Consider the following 18,984-nt stretch of genomic DNA (forward strand, 5'->3'; position numbering starts at 1 on the left):
AATGTGAGTCAAAAAGAAAATAATTGTGTGTGAGTAAAAAGAATATTGATTCTTGTAAAAAAGTGCAATGTGAAACTGATAATGTGGATAAATCAAGAAAATGTCGTATCGCATTAAGGCTGTGATTGTGATCAATGATGGAATACAGGGAGGCAACATCTAATGTGACCCACCTGTATTCCTTGTGCCATGTAACATCCTGTAATTTGACAATGAGATCTGCTGTATCCCTAATGTAGGAAGGTAGTTGAAAAACCAGGGGCTGTAAGAATTTGTCCACATACCGCGATAACCCATCTCCCAAAGATCCAATGCTCGCCACTATTGGTCGTCCTGGAGGGTCGACTAGCGATTTATGGATCTTTGGGAGATGGTGGAATACCGGAATCACGGGATGTGGACAATTCAGAAATTCACATTCTTTGCAACTAATAACATTTAGAATTCTCCCGAAGGACAACAATTCTGTAAATTCCAAGGCATATTTTGAAGTAGGATCCTCTTTTAAGGGTTGATAGAAATTAGCATCATATAGTTGCCTTAATGCTTCTTGTTTGTATTGGTCAGAGGACAATATAACCAAAGCTCCCCCTTTGTCCGCATTTCTAACTACAATGTTAAGATTTTTCTTAATAGAATCAATTTGTTGAATCTCTGTATAGGTCAAATTGCCAGAATTAACATTGGAATAGGAAAAGCCTTGGGAAAGTAATTTTAAATCTCGTTCAACCAAACGTTCAAATGTGGTTATAGATGGGCCTCTGTTGTAATTTGGGCAAAATGAAGATTTTTTTCGGTACCCAGAGTCTTCTGACCCAAAAAATGGTTGGACATAAGTATTTAAAGGCTCTCCCTGTGACTCTAGCAAATTTTCCATATCAGTGATAACACAATTTTCTTGAAAGTTTAAGAAATTCATGGTCCTAGTATCAAGCTGTGAAGATTCTGAAGGAACCACATCAACATCTGTACCTAATAAACGATTTCGTGTGGAAAATAATTTCTTTAAAGAAAGTTTGCGAGTAAATTTTTGGAGATCAATTACCGTTTGGAATAAATGAAAGTTCTGCGTAGGGGCAAACCCTAATCCCTTATTCAAGAGCTTAAGCTGGTCCAAAGAAAGATCTACATCTGACAAATTAATTACATTGTCAGGAGAGTTCATTCGTATTTCTTCCTCTTGGACCTGCCTCTGCTTTCGTTGTTTTCTCTGGGACCTTCGTGTTCTCCTCGGCCTCTGGGGTTTGACTGTAAAAAAGCCGAGGAGGGTTGGCCAGATGATTTTGGAACCTTAGACTGAAATGTAGTAGTTTGAGCTCTGGATTCATAGACAGTTGCTCCACGATCATCCCTGGAATGCCCTGTAAATCTATCAAAGGACACTGATTGAGACCTTGCCTCATAATCTGAGACATCTGAGTCAAAACTAGACGTCTCCCCTCTAGTGTTCTTTAGAATAGATTTATTGGGATTATTATTAGACCAGTTTTTTGATTGTTTTTGTTTACCCCTTGGTGTACTAGAACCTATAAATTCCTTTGTAGGCTGTGGTTTTTGCCAACAGTATACTTGGCTTTTAATGTAATCAATGCGGTCTCTCTCAAATTTAGAGTGTTTTTTCTCACTAATAATCTCTTCAATAGAGTCCACATTAGAAGAAAGAGTTTTATCATTTTTGATAAATTGTTCCATTTTGGAGAATGGTTTAAGCTTATTTTGGAGAGTCGCTATTTCTTCCATAAGTACAGATTTTTCTGATGTTTTTTGTTGAATAATCAACTCTATAAGCTGTATGGAACATGTATCCAAAATTTTTACCCATTCTTTCTCAAAATTATTACTCGTGAAACCAAATGAGGGCACCTTTTTAATACGTAGACCTCTAGGGATTCTATTAGATCTAATATAGTTCTCTAGTGAGGTGATATCCCACCAGAGTCTTATATTCATAACAAGGAGTTTTTCCAATTTTACAAAGTAATGTGTCAAGTCTGACGGTTCATCACAAGTGATATCTAAAATACCATCAAAAAGGTGCGCAGCTTTTCTGGAGCGTTTAGTGTTATCTCCGCATGAACGAACATATGTATCAACTTCTTCCTCTAATAAAACAACAACTTGATCTTCAATAGATTCTTCCATGATAAATCAATTACAATATAAATATCCAAAAGGAAATAAATTAATAGAAAAAAATAATAATAACCGCTTGTATAGGTAATCCTGTACAGTAAATTACAAAAGAAAATCTATAAATATGTATCATAAACATATATCATAGTACAACAATCTATATCATATAAACATAATAATAATGAAAGGAAATTTTATATGATGAGCAAACGGAAAAAAGTCTATGGATAGAAAAAAATGGAGAGTGAACTCCAATGTTCCAATGCTGCAAATCATAAAAAACAACAAGAAATGTAATCACTGTCCAGGAGTAACTAGGAAATGTCTCGAGGCAGGTGTAGGATAATAGATGTAAAAGAATAATGTCAAGATGGCTATGAAGGTATAGGCACACCAGTCGGGGGTTAAATGCAAATGTGAACCAGAGATAAAGAGTAATGAAACCGCAGCTTCACCAACTTATACTCAATAATAGTCCCAATAATGCTAACCTGACCCGACCGGTAATCCTGCCACCTTGTCAGCCGTGGAGTGCAATGAAGCAAAAGTCCCCTCCAGCCTGTATATGGCAGGGGAATCCTAGCTGTAGAAGGATCGAAGAACCGGGGCGCTCCTTTCGCTAAATCTGCAGATGGAGATCGCAACTGCTCTGCTGCCTGGCGTGTATGCCAAACCCTCAGCTCACCGATGTAGATGACGTAGGAGCTGCGTCACCAAAGGCAACGGCCGCGCAGTACTGGGGTCCCGCGGGTAGTGCGTTCAAGCCCATGGATCACACTGGGGCTCCCAACCAGAAGGCAACCAGCCGTGCTGTGACCAAGACAGATGACGTGTAGGTAGTGTCACAGAGCTCACCGGCTGTGCTGTACTGGGGTCCCCGGGTAGAACGCTCCGGCCCTCTGATCTTCCTGGGTCTGCCTCCAGAGGCAATCGGCCGTGCTGTGACCTGGGAGACTGCATGCAGGGTGTTGCCGTGGTGCAGATCAGCTGGATACCACCTCCGTTCAGTGCTGATGATAATCACCTGTAGCCATAGAGACTGCTGATTTATATAGGACTGGTCTGCAGGTAGGTGACAGGTGCAGGATATTAGATAATTAGTAGACAGAGAGTTTTCTGCAAGAACAGCAGCCGGCGGAAGAGCAGTCCCGGTGGCAGACCAGCAGGACTCAAGGCTGGGCAGGAGAGACACCCGAGTTCAAACTCGGACAGGGAGCCAGAGGCTTCCCACATATGAAGAAACCGCTTCACAGCATGGACTTTACTTACTGTGAGTGTCAAACTGAAGATACTGTATTTTACAGTAGCTAACCAGCTGTCAGAAATTTCTCAGATATCAATGGTCAGATCCTGGTCTATATCTAGTTACATTTATCTTGTCACACACAGGTACATACGTTCTGAATTTCCCCTAATCATTTACAATATAAAACAGCAGATCCCCCTCTGGGACCCCTTTTTTATATGGGCGAGAAGCAGGGTCGCCGCAGCTGAATCACGATAATTTCAGCCCCAGGCACACTCTGGTTTCCAAGATACATTTCATGAAACCTAGCGCAGGTGTCCAGGCTATTTCGATCCCCTGCATGACACAAGCCAATAGGAATCCGCTTCCACATGGCGTGGGAGATTGAAACCGTTATTTTGTTTCCTCTGGAGGTGTCGGTACCAGCGTCCAAGATAAGTATCTCAGAAAGCAGGGAGTCTCCGGAGCAGAAAATAGCGCGTTTGAGCTCGGGAGATCCCCTGCTTCCCCCACATGTAAAAAAGTACCCTTATGCTAAGCCTTTTATATAGCTCAATTTAAACTCAATTTCGTCTTTATATGTAAGGGAAGGAGGCAGGATCCCTTTACTACAGTGCCTCCGGGAGCTTTGCAGCAGGTTTCATCTAGAGCTTTTTTGGCCCTTGGCCAGGCCAGATTTTGTTCCCTGCCGCAAACCAAAACAACGATGGAAAAGAGCTCCAGAAACTAGAGTGGATTCTAGTCCCTCCGACTAGCTCTCTATGAGGTGAAATCTTCTCCACTGAAAATAATGTGTGTGCTCAGCCACTCCTTCCTGAATATGCCTACGGCGTATGCAATCACACCCTAATTGCCAGGTGACTCAGAGAGGAAAAACAGGGGCAAGTCACAGCTAAAAAACATGTTTCAAATACTTTTCTGCATCAGGTTTAGAGCCATTCTGACATTGTCTTAGAGATGGTATAAGCTATAATTGTAAAACTTCTGCTTTAGTTTAAACCAGTATTGTATCAGGATGCAAATATTATCTTCAATTCCTTCACTTTACATCCACCTTGAAACTCTAGATTGTGAAATAGTATCAGAAGACCCCTGATAAAATCTAAAATATGACTTCTGCAATGTCTCCTTGACCAAAACACTTGGCTGCTTTTTAAAAAAGAATTGTATTTGGTTACGTTGGTATTATCGGTGTGTTTTACTTTTTTCCCTAACAAAAGTGTACTGTCAGGTGGGATTATATTATGGTCATTTTCTCCTAACTGTCCTCTCATCTCCACATTTGTTACTTCTCCCACTTTAATTGTTTAGAAAGACAGTAAACGAAGTGCAAAATGTCCCAGGAAATATGTGTAATGGAAAACATCAAAAATATAGTGCAACACTGTTTTAAATCACTTGAGATAATTAAAGACGGGTGTGGAATATCTCACTCACGTGATGTGGGAAATAATCAGGCAGATAGGTATTAAACCATCTTAAACGTATGATATCATAGCCCACGAGGAAGCTCTATGAGTGAAACACGTAGGGCGACAGCGCGTGGAGCCTTTCGTTCCTGCGGAGACATCAACTGTGATCCCTGCTCTCATCCTCGTATTTGGCGTCAGTGCCGGGAGGGATGTCACGACTGTCCGAGGAAGGAGAGTACCGACGTCTGCTGCAGTTCCAGTGCTCCATTTTCTGACCCTGGGTGGTCACAACGCTTTCTTGTTACCTCCGTTTGTGAATGTATTACTTTTTTTGTGTTCTTTTTATGTGTATAAAGCGAAATTGCACTATGATTTGGCTTTTTTTGTTTTATGTCATTTGGAGTCCCCTGAATATCTGAATCATCTTCAGAAGATGATAATTCCGTTTAAGATGGTTTAATACATATCTGCCTGATTATCTCCCACATCACCTGACTGAGATATTCTACACCCTTCTTTAATTAGCTCAAGTGATTTAACACCGTGTTGCACTATACTTTTGTTTTCCATTCCACATACCGGTATGTCCTGGGAGATTTTGCGGTTCGTATCCTGTCTTTCTCTGTATTTACCAAGATGACTGGAAAAGCGTCTTGTTTCTACGGAGCTGCACTACTCCCAAGGATCATATTTTTTACTACTATTTTAACTATTTTTCACAGTTAACATTATTTTTTTAACTTTAATCACCCACTTATTAGTGATATTTGCCTTTGATTTCTTTGTTTTCTGTGCATTTCTTTAATTGTTGAACTAGAATTGCCTTCATTTGATGCAGGTGGTAACTGCATCAGCAATATCATCCATCTGATGTTCAAAACACTCTTTTTAGTTGGACACTTTATGCCTATATATTATTTTATTTAAAATATCCCCTTTATCAGGACATGTTACTCTGACAGATGTAGCATATTACTATGCACTGCGGGTCCTTCTGCCAGCAAAAGGTATAAGGGAGCAGTGCCCACGCGAACTGATTTTAAAATGTCATTGTTTTTTGATATGGGGATATTATTTTATACTATACTGGTTTCATTTCATAAGTTATTGTAATGGATCCGCACCTTATTTTGCGGTTTGCCTTGCCTTACAGACTCATGCAGCCCTGGAATACTGCTCCTGACCTTTGCTGCAGCTACACCCTGTGTTCACTCATTAAAGCAGTGCTGCCACACGCCCCTTCTGCTATTGGTTCACTGACCTTTAAAGACACCTTTCCCACAATGCTTCCCTGCCGAGCATAACCCTGCCTGGTTGTCACAAGTGTTCTGCCACAAGCCCTAAGGCTTGGCTCTGTTGTGTACTAATCTCTCAAGTTATATTCCCCAGGTCACGCAGAGTTCTGTTCCTGTCTCCTGTGCTGAAGCGGAGTACTCTTCATGTTTAACTTCAGATCCCGGTTTCCTGATGCTATAGCGGAGTACTCTTCATGTTAACTTCAGATCCCTGTTTCCTGAGGTCGGCTGCTAGTCGCACGCAGCAGCCTGTTCCTGTCTCCTGTGCTGAAGCGGAGGTCTCTCCAGTATTGATTTCAGCTCCCTGTTTCCTGAGGCCTGCTATCCTTCCACAGCAAGAGCCTATCTACCGGTACCTGGGACTCACTGCTCATTCTCCATAGCAGTAGCCTTGTCCTGGTTCCTGTGCTGAAGCGGAGGTCTCTCCAGTGTTGACTTCAGCTCCCGGTTTCCTGAGGCTTGCTGCCCTACCCTTAGCAGAGGCCAATCCCGAGTCCTGAGGTCTGTAGCTCTCTCTCTCCTTGCACAGGCCGCTCTGGACTCTTGCGCTGAAGCACTGGTTTACCAGTGCTGCCTGGCGGTGTGCCCACTCCGGTCTGCCTAACCTTTCCTGAGACCGGTACCATGGGCCATGGTCGCCGCACGCGCAGATCTCACACCCGCACTCACGCTCCTAAGCTGAGGCGGGGAACTTCTGATTACCTGTTTTCGAACTCCTGCTTGAATAACGGTTACCCTGATCTCTCCAGTCCTGACCATGGCTTGTCCATCGTGTTGTCCACTGACGATGCTGCCTTCTACAGTCCCGACCCTGCTATGTACGACTACGAACTGCGCAATCCGGATCAGCCTGCGCGACCTAAGGTCGGTGCTTATACAACCCCACCTCAGCAACGCGGTCCGACCCAGGTTTGTGGCGAGCACAACCGTGACAGTTATAAAACTTTGAAAATGTCTAATTGTAAAGCTCTGTCAGCCTATTTAATGTGATGGAACAAACAATACAAACCGGCGCCTACTGTATAATGTTCAAAGACAGTCTGTGTAAAGTCCAATTTCCAATTGAAAAGAAGTGCAAGGAATTGCTTCAACTCTTGTACTTCCAAAGATATTGATGAATCCACGGCAAGATGTCACGTGATATATGATAAACAAGCAGAAAGAAACATCATAGTGCAAACTGCTAGTTTCACAAACGAACAACACAAACACTAGATAGACAAATACAAAACAATGAACAAATACAAGCAAGGCTGAAAAATAAAAAGAGTTAATTTAATATAACATATATTTAAAATAACAAAATGAAAACGATGGCAGGCAGCTGGTCCGGTCAAATAAAACCGGAATCCTACTCACAAGATATTGAGAGTATTTGCGCAATAAATAGCAGTAACTGGGGGGTATCGACTTAACCTCCAATCGCTGTCGCACACTCCTGGACCGGAAATCCATCGCTGGGGGTGGGCCTTGAAGGGAAGAACCTCTTCCTGCTGCTGCAATGCAAATGAACGCTACCACATTGCCTGCGTTCGTTTATGGTGACAACTCTAGAATACTACCCTACGCGTTTCGTGCGCATGCGCACTTCATCAGGGGGTTATTTAATGTGATGTTAATCTGAGTTAATGCCCATTGGTCACAGTAAATTAACGTATTCACTAAAGCAAATGATGTGTCATTTACCAGGATTTACTCCCGTGGAAAACATGGCGTTATTTATTAAACAGGAGCTGCAAGAGGTAGGAGTAGATCTATTCCAAGATCTTCTTAGGAAGCTTGAGCGCGGATTGACAACTATTTGACTTTTTTATAAACGCTTTTTTTAAATGATATGCAAAATAGCTCATTATAGCCTACAAGACATAACTCTGGTGTTACTCCCATCTAGACACGGTAATAGGGCTTTTGCTGGAGAGGGAACGAGAAAGAGAGAGAGAGAGAGATAATACTCCAAGTGGTGAGAATACCTGGGAATACCTGAAATACTTCTCACCTTCTCTCTTACACCTTCTCTCTCTCTCTGTCTCACCTTCTCTCTCCCACTCTTTCATATATCCTATTTCAGTCTGGATAGGAGTAACGTGAAGACTTACACAACATCACTTCATCCCTAAATAATGTGACACTAACTCTAGGTTAATGAATTTAATTACGGCCATTGTTTTTGCCTATAACTACTTTAGTGAATAAGGAGTTAGCTCAGGGGAAATGTTCATTGTGTAACGGATGCTTGCCACAAACTGGACGGAACCGCGAGGCCGAGGTGGGGATATACAAACACCGACCCATAGCCACGAAGCCGCATTCGGATGAGGGACTTGTAGTCGTGGGTAGCCGGATCGGGGTAGGAGAAGGCAGGATAGTTGTAGGCAAGATGAGGTCGAAGGGTATAGAGGTATGAGTTGAAGAGGTCACTAACCGGGTCGAGGATTGGAGAGCGCGGAGTAGTCGAGCGTAAGATGGGGTCGAGGATAGTAGATAGCAACGAAGTTGAAGGTAAACAAGGCAAGGCAGAGTGCTTGTGACCAGCACACGTTCTCAGAGGTTTATGCTTAGCCAACTTCCTGGTAATAGGGCTGAGCCTAAATAGCAGGTTAAGCCAATCAGACTCCAGGCTGCATAGCAGGCAGGAATCAGGCAGGAGCCAATCAGGCGACTGGAGTTTGATGGAGGCGGAGCCTGCATCTGCTCCACACACATTGTTTTAGGCATCATCATGTTATTTGCCCTGATTTAACGGAGCTTAATAAATCTAGGCCGTAGCACTTATAAAATGTCCGACATTTATCTCAGACAATTAATGGGAGTGAGACGTGTGCCCTGTGTTGTATTGATAAATACAAGGTATCGTTTCCTAATTCTCATTGCATTTCATTTTTAAAAAAACCCCAAACATTGATTTTTGTTTGGAAAAGGGAGAATTGTAGACGTAAGAGTACTATCTATTAAAATGGAAGCAGGATGGTATGATACTGAACAATTGAGTGAGACAAATTAAACACTGAGACAAAATAAAATGTATGTTGTGTAATCTTAAAGCTGCTTCAGTTTTGTCTTTACGCAGTACTATATTTGCATACTGATTTTCAGTCCATCTCAGTACTCACATTATGGCCTCGATTCAATAAGATTCAAATGAATGAGACATAAATCTTATCCAGCATGAGAGAACAACGTCACAGCATATTGTACAGGGGCATGAATTATTTATTTACATGTAAAACGGAACACTTTATTTTAGAGAGAGGAAATAACTTGGCTCGGCGGATGATAAACAATAGATACAGTAGATGAGAAAACTAAAAAAAATAACATTTTGAATTCTTTGTGAAGAAGTAAAATTAATGGCAAATGATGTATCTTACATCGCGTTAATCATGAAGGGCAGTCTATATAAAAATAAAACAAAAATTGCATTAGAAATGGAGTCTCGCAGGTTTAATTTCAAATTGACTGATCATATTCACAGATTGATACATTTATTATTTGCTTCAAATGGCTGACTGTGATAATAAAAATAAATAATAATAATAATAATACAAATTTTAATTCATTAAAACCTTCTACATTTGACATTTACAAAAAGAATGAAAGTATTGTCAGTAAAATGGACATTACCCTTTCATTTTTCATTTTATAATTCATTATACTATAAAAATGGGCCTTATAACCGATTTCACTTTTCCTATATGTCAACTGAGATTGCAGCTAAAATATTGTGAGGTGAAGGTACTTTTTATGTCATAATACTAGTGGTACTTTAGAGATTTGGCAGTTTTTATTTGAAAAAAATGAAGACAATTCATGTAAAATGGTGGGGTTATTATTATAGTGAAATTAATGAACACACAATCCCAGCAAGCTCTAATCCCAGAACCCACCACATCATAAATATATTTGTGACAAAAGGAGTGCTACTGGGCGGGACCAAAATAATACAACAATAGACAAAGATACTCAATGCTACATCCAATGTGACAAAATACACAGTTAAATACTTCAATGTTTGTATTCTCATGAGTTAGGCCCGTAATATAGTAGGCGCGCGTGCCTGTGTGAACACTCGTGCACGTGACGCACACTTTTTGTGTGTACGGTCCATGCTGCTGTGAGCGACAGACTTGGAAGGGTACTGTGCGTGTGTGTCACTGTGTGTGTATAACTGTGTGTGTCACTGGTGAAGCGGTGTGTGTGTGTGTGTGTGTGTGTGTGTGTGTGTATTAAAAAAAAAAAAAAAGACATGCTGTGAGAATAAATTATTTATTAATATTGTGCAACTTTGATAAATATACATACACACACATACACACACATACATATATACACAGGGAAGAAAGAGGAGAGATCGCACGCCCCATAGTGTAAAACTGTAAATTTATTGAGGGAAGGGGAAGAAGGGGGGTAAAAAAATGTACTCACAAAGATACAGAGTAAAAAGGCTTTTCGTGATAATAATCACCACCATCCGGTAGCTGCGCTTCGTCCTTGGGTAACCCCCGATCACGAACAGGATAAGCTACCCTTTGAGAAAGTCACGCGTGAGTGACGAAACGCGTCAGGGAGCGTCATCACGTAGGGAGCGTCATCACGTAGGACACATTGACACTACGTCATCACGGAGCGCAGGAGTGAACCGATCCAAGCGCCGACACCATAGAGGCTTGTTAGCAAGGAGCTATACTTCACGATCTTTGGAACGTGTTGCAGCACTATCCACCTGCCCTGGACATCTGTTGGGACCGTGGCTTATCCCGTTCGTGATCGGGGGTTCCCCAAGGACGAAGCGCAGCTACCGGATGGTGGTGATTATTATCACGAAAAGCCTTTTTACTCTGTACCTTTGTGAGTGCATTTTTTACCCCCCCTCTTCCCCTTCCCCTCAATAAATTTACAGTTTTATACTGTGGGGCATGCGCTCTCTCCTCTTTCTTCTCTGCAGATTCCCTATGGACATGGTTAGTCCTTTTGAGAGCAGCCGGAGACCCCTTGCACCAGCTTCCATCTACATCATTGGACTATCACTTTGAGGACTGGTTTTTACCCTCTTTTTTGCTTTTTTGTTTTTTATATATTTTATATATATATTTAATTTGTTTATATATTTTTTTCATTTTATTGTTATGATATTGTCATTCTATATTTTTTCCTTGTAATTGTTACACAGGCACCTAGTTAGTTAATTTGCTATCACATCATTAGTATAGTCTATCATCCATTTCTAATCATCTATTTGAGTTATCACTTGCACTTGACATATATATATATATATATATTTTTTTAGACTTTCACCCACCTACACACCTTCAGTAGGCGCTCCTTTTTTTCTTTGTTTATACATATATACACATACATACACACATTGCAGACACTGAGCGGTAGCGGCGTGAATACATACTTTTCGGAGTCTTCCCCCTGATCGCCTGGCTCCACGCTCACTGCCGTGCGCGTGCGCGGCCCTAGCATACAATGGCTGGCTAACCACAGCCAATTATAACTGCCGCGCGCCCGGTGCAGCAAGCGCGCCCACTATATTACGGGCCTAGGGGTCATTTAGTTAAACCCTTTGGCCAAAGCGTTGCAGCCACTTCACGGCATGACCAGTATGTAGATCCTAACTAATTATAGTGAAATACCTGCCACGCCACACAAAGTATTCAAGGAGAATCATTTTGATCAGAACACATGTTAATTAAGAAATACTGAGAATGAAGGTGACCTTTTCAAAGTTTCAGTGACCCCGACAAACTCAATTTGAAACATGGCAGGTTCATTATCAGGAACACAACAGGCAGAATTTATCAGAATACATTGCTGTCCATGTAATATATACATTTGTATGCTTTTTGTGCAGTATTGTGGTGTTTTTTCCGATTCTTTGCGATTCTGGTATAATGTATTGGATTCTACAATCTTCGCTGGCAGCTCTTTAAAAAAATATTTCATTTGTCAACATTTGTTTAGTAACGTTAATATATAGCCGGGTCAACTAGCACATAAAATGCACATTACATTACAATTGCTATACAAATTCCCTTGTCATAAGTTTCAAAATGTTATTGACAATTACTATTTGTACTGTTAAATATAATGTAGGAAGAGGTAATTCATTTAAAATGATTACTTTCAATCAACATGCATGAATTTGGCAGTAGCTGTATAGCACGTGGCAAAATGCATTAAAGGAGTAGCTTACTTCACTTGCTACTGTATTTTATTGATTCGGTACAAGTCAAGGTTTTTAGACATCTACAAGTATGCTACTTCTTGCAATTCTTAACTATGGATTGTCAACAGTAAATCAGAAATCTTAAAAAAAAAATATATTTAACTATTTACAAAGCTCAAGGTGAAAACAAGAAATAGACGCCGAGTTGAACACATAATTGGATGAAGCCAGTGGCGTAGCTGGACATTCGCGGGCCCCCGGGCAAAAACATTCAGGGCCCCATTAATATTAATACTGACTAGAATTTTTTCTCCCTCCCATCCTCTCCCTGATCCTCTATTTCGGGGGTACGCAAAAAGATTGCGCTCCCCTGCTCTCTCTTATCATCCCTCATCTCTCCCCATCATCATCCCTCATCATCATCTCTCCCCCTCCTCATCATCTATACCCTTAACCTCTTCATCATCTCCTCTCCCCCTTCCTCCTCCTCCTCATTTCCCCCCAGCCTCCTCCTCATCATCATCATCATCTCTACTCCCTCCTATCTCTCCTCCCAATCCTCTCTCTCCTCCCTCCTCTCCCATATATACACACAAACACTATCCCATATACACACATACCAAACATACCATATACAAATACACATTTATATTCAACATATAAAAAAATACTAAATATACAACATATACATGCACATAATGCATGAAACACACATATGCATTACAAAAATACACACACACCAACACACACTTATAAACACACACTCTTACCAACACAGACATACACACTTACCAACACAGACATACAGACAAGGTAAGTGAAGCTTACAAAGACATTCGCCACTTCTCTGGCATTTAATTTATGTGCTTTCGGGAAACACGCCGGGCCTCTGTAAACCCCCCCCCCCCCCACAGATAATCTCGTGTGCTCCCCAGTTTGCGCATCCCTGAGATAGAGGATGGGAGGATGGGAGGGAGAAAAAATTCTAGTCAGTATTAATATTAATGGGGTCCTACATTTTTTTGCCCGGGGGCCCACAAATGTCCAGCTACGCCACTGGGTGGAGAATATTTGAGTCCCATTCATTTGAATGGAGCAGATCTCTTCTCTATCACAGAGAAGGAGCATCACATTGGCGCTTTTATCAGCTGCGTTTAAACAGTAGGTAATGTGCTATTGTTTAGTTATTATTAACTGTCATGGAACAAGAATCACATTCCTGCCCGACCCCCCTTCTGCTTGTCAGCTCCTTAAGTTCAGCTGCAGGCATTGGCTCCACATACACACACTGTGCCTGTGTAACATGCAACAATGTTGCATTTCTTGCCTCTGAGCACGTAATCAGTGAACTGCTACTGCAGCTTCTCCAGTCCTCCCAGTTAATGGACTTTCCCATGTTCTCCCCTGTCTTTTGCTGACAATTAGTGCAGTCCCACTCAACCTTTAGTGTGACCCCTGCCTCTCACTTCCTTTTCCACCTTAGATTACAGTGAGTACAGACCTGTCTGCATCCACCCCTGGTAAGGCCTTTCTCTCTTACCACAGTCTAACCCCATAGAAGCATCCCACATAGAGAAGCACTCTCTACCTACACTACACCTACAAGTTCCTGTGTTTTCTGATCCAGCAATAAAATTAAGAAAGACATTAAGGACTTGTCATGCTTTGGAAGAGGGAGGACATGAGTTGAGCTTACTGGAATCATTCATACATCATTCGTGACCCTGGTTCCAGGATAGTAAGAGAGAGACCGTGTATTAGAGGTCTACGCAGAAGCAATCACTCACAGCCTTCATGCTACAAAAGTGCAGCTCTACACAGCTATACAGCAAACTGCTACAGCTTTCTGCAAAACAAGCAGCAGTTTAAACAGAACAGTAAAACAAAGACCTGTGTTAAGGAATCACACAGCAGCTACTACTCAAAGACTTTATGCTATACAGAATAGTGCCTGCACACAAGGCAGCAGCTTTGCAAACAGACTGTACACACAAACCTAACTGCCTTTTTCTCTGTCTGAGTCCACCCGCTGCTCAGCCCCACAGTGAGGAGCCTACGGACATCTGTAAGTACAGCTACCCCAACGCTGCACGCTGCAGGACACCGCTCGGCATCATCTGAGACAGACGCCCATCGCTGACAAGGTAAAAGACCGCACGCCACACGCACTGGCAAAGGTCTACACACACCTACAGCATGGCAGAACTCAGAGCCTCACCAGACATCACGCAGGAAAGCGATCTCTCAGACACAGAGACCGCTGCGCATCTGCAACAGGCGCAGGCAGGCGCAAGGCCTAAAGAGACAGTCACACTGACACAAAAGGCCCGCGAAAAATATGAGACTGATATTGAAGCACACCGCGAAAGGTTAGAGAAGGCCTGGGAGGACACTGGTCGTGAAATATGTAACGTTGCAAGCACTAGTGATCAGGAGAAACAAATTAGGCAAGCTATTGCCCAATTGAGGTCAAGTCACAAACGTTACCAAATGCTGTCACAAACATATCTCGCCTACCTAAAAAGAATTAACACAGAGGAAAGCCTCAGCAAACGCGACCAGCAGGAGGCAACTGACCTGGAGCGTAATGGCTTCGTGCAGACCACTATTACTGAGGCCGAAGACCAGAGAAAGGACCTTTTGCTGGAAACTGCATCACAGCGCTCAAGCACATCCAGACACTCATCAAGGTCAGCAAGATCAGTGCAATCTCACGCGTCTAGCGCAAGCGCGAGCGCTACCAAGGCGTGAGCCACCGCAGAGGCCGCACGTGCCAGGGCCGAATATGGTCGGAGAGAGGCAGCCGTAAGGGCAGAAAAGGCGCGCATAGAAGAGGAGGAGCAGGTCGCCGCCGCCGCCTCCGCCGCCAATGCCGCTGCCGCTGCTACCACCGCCGCTGCCAATGCCGCCGCCGCTGCTACCACCGCCGCTGCCAATGTGCGTAGAAAGGCCGAATTAGACGCGGATCTAGAGGCTCTAAGCAAAGAAGAGGACGCAGCTGCCGCCATAGCCCAAGCCGAAGTCCTAGAAGCAGCTGCGAGACAGGACGGCGGGGAGCTACCGTACAGACGGATAGCCTCAGAGGATCCAGCCCGACGCACTGAAGACTACGTAAGGAGCCTCTTCAGTGTAAACACCAGCGCACCATCTCAACACGGATGGAGCGACTCCACAGATACCGAAGACCTGCTAGGCCCACGAGGAGAAGACGCTGCTCCATCAATGGCACATGCTGCCTGGGATAGCCACAGCCGCAACAGTGATCCACACGCCAGCGCGCACACGGATGCACCACAACAGGCTCGCAATCCAGGTACACCCACGCAGGAGAAAACAGCCCCTCACACTGGCCAGCAGTCATCACGCGTCCATGCCAAGGAAGAGGCGACCGCACGGACCCTCCCAGCAACTACCTCAGAACGGGACAAACGCGCCGATGTCTCAGGTCTGACAGACATAGCCAAGTACATGATCCGGCGCGACTTGGTGCACGCAGGACTCATCAGCTTCGACGACCGCCCTGAGAACTACCGGACGTGGAAGTTCACGTTCAAAGACGCAATCGACAGCTTGGACTTCTCAGCAAGGGAAGAGCTCAACCTGTTAGTCAAGTTCCTGGGGAACGTATCCAGGGAGCAAGCGCAGAGACTTCGGACGGCAAACGCGCATCAACCCCAAGTAGGTCTTGACCTAGTGTGGGAAAGGCTAGAAGAGTCCTATGGCAGCCCCGAAGCAGTCGAGGATTCACTCTTCAAAAGAATCGAGAGCTTCCCCAAGATCACGAATAAAGACTACTCGAAGTTACGAGATCTTGGAGACCTGCTGCAAGAACTGGAGTTCGCAAGGAAAGACCATTCCTTAATAGGTCTCAACGCCCTAGATTCAGCTCGTGGAGTGAGACCCATCCTGGAGAAGCTACCCTTCAACCTCCAAGAAAGGTGGCTTTCACAAGGTTCCAAATACAAAAGGGAGAAGCAGGTTGTCTTCCCCCCATTCTCATTCTTCGTGAGCTTCATCCGCGAAGCGGCAAGGACAAGGAACGATCCCAGTTTCATCTTAGGTGCGCAAACCACATACAGTGCGAGCAGCCTGAAGAACGAGAGACCAGCGACGAGATATGGTAACCCCCAAACACCCATCTCGGCCCGCAGGACGGACGTACCTCCCACGACCCAAACTACTCCCGATCAGTCGGTTGCCGGAGACAAGGAACCAAGGGACCCAAACAGGGAATGTCCCATACACAAGAAGCCACACCCACTCAACAAGTGCTTTGGGTTCAGGATGAAGTCCTTAGAGGAACGCAAGAGGTTACTTGGAAAATTCGGAGTTTGCTTCAAGTGCTGCGGTTCCACGACTCACCTAGCCAGGGACTGTAAGGAAGAGATCAAATGCACAGTGTGCGAGAGTGACAAGCACGTGACAGCATTACACCCAGAGGCGATGACACTCCACCAACTCAAGAACCCATCCTCCATAGCGGAGCATGGCGGGGAGAAAGAAGGAGAGTTAACATCCGTCACATCTCAGCGCACTGAGGTTTGCGGAAAAGAAGGTGACAAAATGTCCTGCTCCAAAATATGCCTTGTGGCAGTGCACCCCCAGGGACAACCTGAGAAGGCTATTCGGATGTACGCAATCCTCGACGACCAGAGCAACCGATCACTGGTCAGGTCAGAGTTCTTCGACATGTTTAACATACAAGATGGTGCTTCTCCTTACACTCTCAGAACGTGCGCAGGGCAAATGGAGACCACAGGGAGAAGAGTGAATGGCTACACCATATGCTCAATAGACAGCAAAGTGAACATGCCCCTTCCCACACTCATAGAGTGCAACCACATGGCCACAAACAGGGACGAGATACCCACACCAGACGTGGCACTCCATTACCCCCACCTCAAAGGAATAGCCAACCACATCCGGCCGGTGGAACAAGACGCCAAGATCCTGCTGCTGCTCGGTAGGGACATCATGAGGGTACATAAAGTCCGTAAACAGCACAACGGACCCCACAACGCGCCATACGCCCAAAGACTCGACCTAGGATGGGTGATAGTGGGCAACTCGTGCACTAACAAAGAGCACGGGCAAGACTACGTTGATGCCCGCAGAACGGAGGTGACAGAATGTGGACACACATCTCTCTCCGAACCATGTCTTGGCCATCTCCAAGTGACCGAAGGGCCAAGTGAAGAGAAAAGACAAGGTCACACCCCTGAGACCAACAAAGACATCCTCACGCCGATGGGATGCGACAATGGCTTAGGATGCTCAGCAGTCCAGACAGCCAAGGATGATGAGTCGACTCCACCGAAGGAAGAGAGTAACCTCCCAAAGGTGACCGACAAAGGGATCGTCCTAAAAACAACAAACAATCAGACAATACTCCCGCGAGCAAGGGCACAATTAAGACGTACAGTTGTTCCTCTCCACAGAGTATCAAGCAACAGAGCAACCAATTGCCACGGCTGGCATAGCCGCAAAAGATTGCGCCCCACAGGCGAAGCCACAGTGTCAAAAGGACTGTTCGTTCAAACACGTAAAAGGGGACAGTTGCAGAGACATTTCCCAAAAGGATTTACAAGGACAAAAGAGACTGTTCTTCGTCATGTCCAGGGAAAAAACAACCTCCCGATGGCAGTCAACAAAGAAACACAAAAGCGTTTCACCAAACTACGCGGAGATGTTCTCGTGCAAGAGAAATGTACTGATGAACTACGGTGCATAGCGTTCCAGACAACAAGGAACGATGACAAGCAAACACCATCAAGGGAAGATAGAGGATTCCCGAAGTTAATAGCCAAGGAGCTCTCTAAAGACGGACTAAGCAGTCGGGTGACTCCGCTACCATTCCGTTCACCAAGGAGGCGCTTCCCAAACAATGGAGAACATGCCATCTCTAGGTTCACCTCGCACCTCTGCGGCCTACAAAGGGAACCAGAGACCAAAAACAACTTTGTGGTCTTCATCCAGAAGATATTCTTTACCGGCCACGCAAAGCCAGCACCTCTAATGGAGGAAGGCGAAGAATGTCGGTACCTCCAATCACCTGGGGCCTACCACCCTCAGGAACCCGATCAAATCCGGGTAATGTTCAACCCCAGCGCTCAGCTTCAGGGAGTCTCCCTGAACGACGCCCCCTTTATTGGATTACATTCGACAACCAGTTTTCCAGGGACAATAATCCGCTCCCACAAGGAGCCAAAAGCGCTCTCCTTCTGCCAAACGCCAGGTGATAGAGCAACAGGCTGCCACGGCTGGTATACCTACAAGGGGATACACTCTGTGGGTGAAACTACAGAGACAAAAGGACTGTTCTCTTACAAGACTAAAAGGAAACAGTGCCAGAGACTTTCATACAAAGACATTGTGGTGCAACCAGCAAACCTGGAGCTGTGCATCCACCCTGCATCCTTTGCCAAAGAACCTTGGCCAAGGGACCTTGATACCAGTGATACCGACCGGTGTCACATTGCTATGTGGACATGGACTCTTGCATTGTTTGAGAATGTGATGTTATCTTTGTTATGCATTGCACATATGTTCCACATATTCCAGTTATATAGTGGTATCTCCAGATACCAGACGGGGAGTGTCATGGAACAAGAATCACATTCCTGCCCGACCCCCTTCTGCTTGTCAGCTCCTTAAGTTCAGCTGCAGGCATTGGCTCCACATACACACACTGTGCCTGTGTAACATGCAACAATGTTGCATTTCTTGCCT

The sequence above is a fragment of the Ascaphus truei genome, chromosome 3, assembly GCF_040206685.1.
Source record: "Ascaphus truei isolate aAscTru1 chromosome 3, aAscTru1.hap1, whole genome shotgun sequence".
Classification (NCBI taxonomy): domain Eukaryota; kingdom Metazoa; phylum Chordata; class Amphibia; order Anura; family Ascaphidae; genus Ascaphus; species Ascaphus truei.